Genomic DNA, 3524 nt, shown 5'->3' on the forward strand with positions numbered 1-3524 from the left:
GACCAGCCACCGTCCTTATTGGTTTAGATTTTCTCTACCCTGATTGGAGCAGCAGAGGGGTTGGAAAAGCGCCCGCACCTATGGTTGGCCAAGGCTGTGTGACCATGTGATCCTGTCGTCGTGAGATTGCGTAACAGATGTTTGGGACTTTCAGTATAGTGTTCTGCCCTCTAAAGGATGGGTTGTTTGTGGAGCTCATGTGCAAGTGTGCTGTATTTATATAGGCCAACCACTTCACTTTATTTACATTCACTCTGTTTATATGTAACAGTTTTAATGGCGTCCCTTCTACCAATATACTTTGTCCATTAGAAACTGCACTTCTGAAGGGATACGTCACGTGGGTACTGTCAGTGTAACCAGATGGGCCCACAGCAAGTTCAGTTTGTCTCCTCTGCCACTGCAGGGTCTGATTCCTTTGTAGTCAATCCTTGGTTACTATTAGCTGTCAGCTAATAGTAATAATATTGCCATTTGAGCAGGGCTGGAGTGGACTGGCATTAAAAATAAGCCCTGACATTTAATATACACAGAGGCCTGAACATCAGCCCAATAAATAGTAACTGTCTATGACAATCTTGCAATCAGCCCCTCTGGCATTTGCCAGAACTCGAGATTTCCAGTCCTGACCTGACTTTGAGTGCTGTTGTGTTTAAATCAGGGGCGTAACAAGAACGCATCAGGGCTCCCCCACCACCCCACATTTTCAGAGGCCCCTGCGCAGAGAGGCGCTCCTGCTCACGCCTCTCTCCAAGGAGGATTTGACTGCTACAGAGGAAACAGACCCCGTGGTCCAGGCTCCCTCCACAACGCAGGCTTTGTTTCCTCTATAGTTGTTCCACTTGTAGGAACTTCACACAAAAACAAAACTGCCATGCCATTAGTCATTGTGTAAAAATTACCCCCCCCATCACAAACATTTAGGGGCACATTTACTAAGCTCGAGAGAAGGATTCGAATATAAAAAACTTCGAATTTCGAAGTTTTTTTTTGGGTACTTCGACTTCGATTCGAACAATTCAAAGTAAAAATCGTTCGACTATTCGACCATTCGATAGTCGAAGTACTGTCTCTTTAAAAAAAACTTTGACTACATACTTCGCCACTTTAAACCTACCGAGCTACAATGTAAGCCTATGGGGACCTTGCCCATAAGTTTTCTAAGCTATTTGTGATCGAAGAAAAATCGTTCGATCGATGGATTAAAATCCTTCGAATTGTTCGATTCGAAGGATTTAAACATTTTTACTTCGATTTTTACTTCGATCGATCGATCGCAGTATTTGCGGTAAATCCTTCGACTTCGATATTCGAAGTCGAAGGATTTTACTTTGATGGTCGAATATCGAGGGTTAATTAACCCTCGATATTCGACCCTTAGTAAATGTGCCCCTGAATCTACTACATTCATTCTATAGAGAATCCCTTAGGAAAAAAAAAACTGAATACATGGTGAAGTGAGGGCTGGGTGGACTGATAGGAAAAAGGGTCAGTGAAAAGAACAGAAGAGAATGGCATATGGGGAGCATGTGAAACAAGTGAAGAGGAATGTAGATGGTACAATGCCTGGGGTTTTGCCACCTGGGAGTTGAATCGTTTTTGTGGACTGCTGACACAATTACTTTAATCATTCCTTATTAATTTCATTGGCAGTTGCGGGGGACTAATGACACAAATATCACTCGGAAACTCCACTGTTCAGAAAGCTTAGCAGAACCCAAGGTTTTAGCACATCTGTAGTAGACTGCATACAGAAATACTGACTAGCACCAAACTTGAAATGACACAGTCAACAATTTTTCATTCTGACCCGCACTAATCACTAATGTAAAGCCTACATTTTCCTATTATTTTCCTACCATGTAGATGTAGAGACCCTGAGGTTTAGAGACAAAGAATCAGGCAGTCCGTCCCCGTCCCCCCCCCGCTTAGTTTCAGCCACCTAAAAGTCCTGTAAATGTCCCTGGGTCCTTAGTGATTTTGCTGCCAATATATGGCAGTGTGTGATTAGTTAAAAGGGGAAGGACAGGTGCTAGGGGCCTGTTTCTGGATCCCACCCTGTGGGCAGGAGGGCCAGGACTGAGTCTGAGTGTTATCAGGCCCCAAGTTAGGGAAAGTGTATAGATAGCACAGAAGTGGTGTTATAGTTGCTCTAGGAGCTAAGAACAGAGCAGGATAGTTATTGAGCAGCACTTGGCTCCAACAAGGAGATAAGTCTGGTTAGTACCCTTGCAGTGTCTAAACCACCAGGGACACGAGTGGGTGAGCTCAGATGTCAGGGCAAGATACTGTACCATCGTGAGATCCCTAGTGCTAGAGAAGTCACCGAGATAGGCTGTCCTACCCACTGAGAGGGATTATTCTCCCATGTCAAGGTGTGAAGTTGATGTTGTCTGATGATGTGAACTGCTATCCTCTACTGTTAAATCCACTAAAGTGCTATGATTGATGTTGCCTGATGACCTAAAAACTGCTTATCCCTTCTTGTTCAATAAACCTGTTATTTGTTAATAACATAGCATAACCCTCTGGATTTGCTATTCCTTTCAAGCTCCCTCACTGGCACCAGGAGGGATCCAGAAGCTACTGGATGGTAAGGTGTTAACAGAAGGGCACCACAACTGCAGCCTAGTCCTGTACACATAGTCACTAATCCTCACATAAAAGCACACAGGGTGGGTGGGCTACATATATAATTTGGGCATATTTTCCCCACCCAAGCTACATAATTTGTATTGCATAAATCCCCCCATTTGCCAGCGCCATCACATTTTCCTAAAACAAATAGCAGCTTTCCCTCTGACACATCAGTAACATTGAAATCTACAAACAGGACATGTATGCTGTAAAGTTCATGCAATGCAGAATACAGGTTTACACAGGCACAACATACATTAATAAAAAGTTCTGATGGGGTTGAGCACTGTAATAGTTAAGATGAGCTCAGGAGAGGTGTTTAGGAGAAAAAAATAGGATCAGACATCTAGAGCAGAGTTTCTATGGGAGCCAGTATTGCTATCTCTTCATTGGTTTAGTAATCTGAGCTGAAAAGAACTGAGCATGCTCATAAATCCACAGCCAAAGTAAATTCCTGAGAAATGGGGCAGTGGATTAGAGGAGGAGAAGGATTAAGGGGATGCTGCAGCCTTAATGTTAACCTTTTAACAACCAGAATGACAGGTATCTAAAGATTTCTAAGAGGCTGTTCACTGATTACATTTTTGTGGAGGGGTTTTACATGTCCTTTAATGAACAAACTGGCAAAACGTGAAAGTCTAGGAAAGCGATTCCTGTTATTGTATAGGCAGAGAACAGCAGAGTTAGACTGTGGGAATCATATGACTGCTGTATTGCCTACAATTATCAGAACAAACATGTCCTTACCTACTACTACAAATTAAAATGATTATTATTTTATTATCCTGGCAGAGGTCTGGCAGCCTTCTGACTTCTACAAATTGCTATGTATACCAAGTAAATATGGTAAATTATTAAAACATATGGCCAGTATTATCCCTTCTGAT

The sequence above is a fragment of the Xenopus laevis genome, chromosome 1L, assembly GCF_017654675.1.
Source record: "Xenopus laevis strain J_2021 chromosome 1L, Xenopus_laevis_v10.1, whole genome shotgun sequence".
Lineage (NCBI taxonomy): Eukaryota > Metazoa > Chordata > Amphibia > Anura > Pipidae > Xenopus > Xenopus laevis.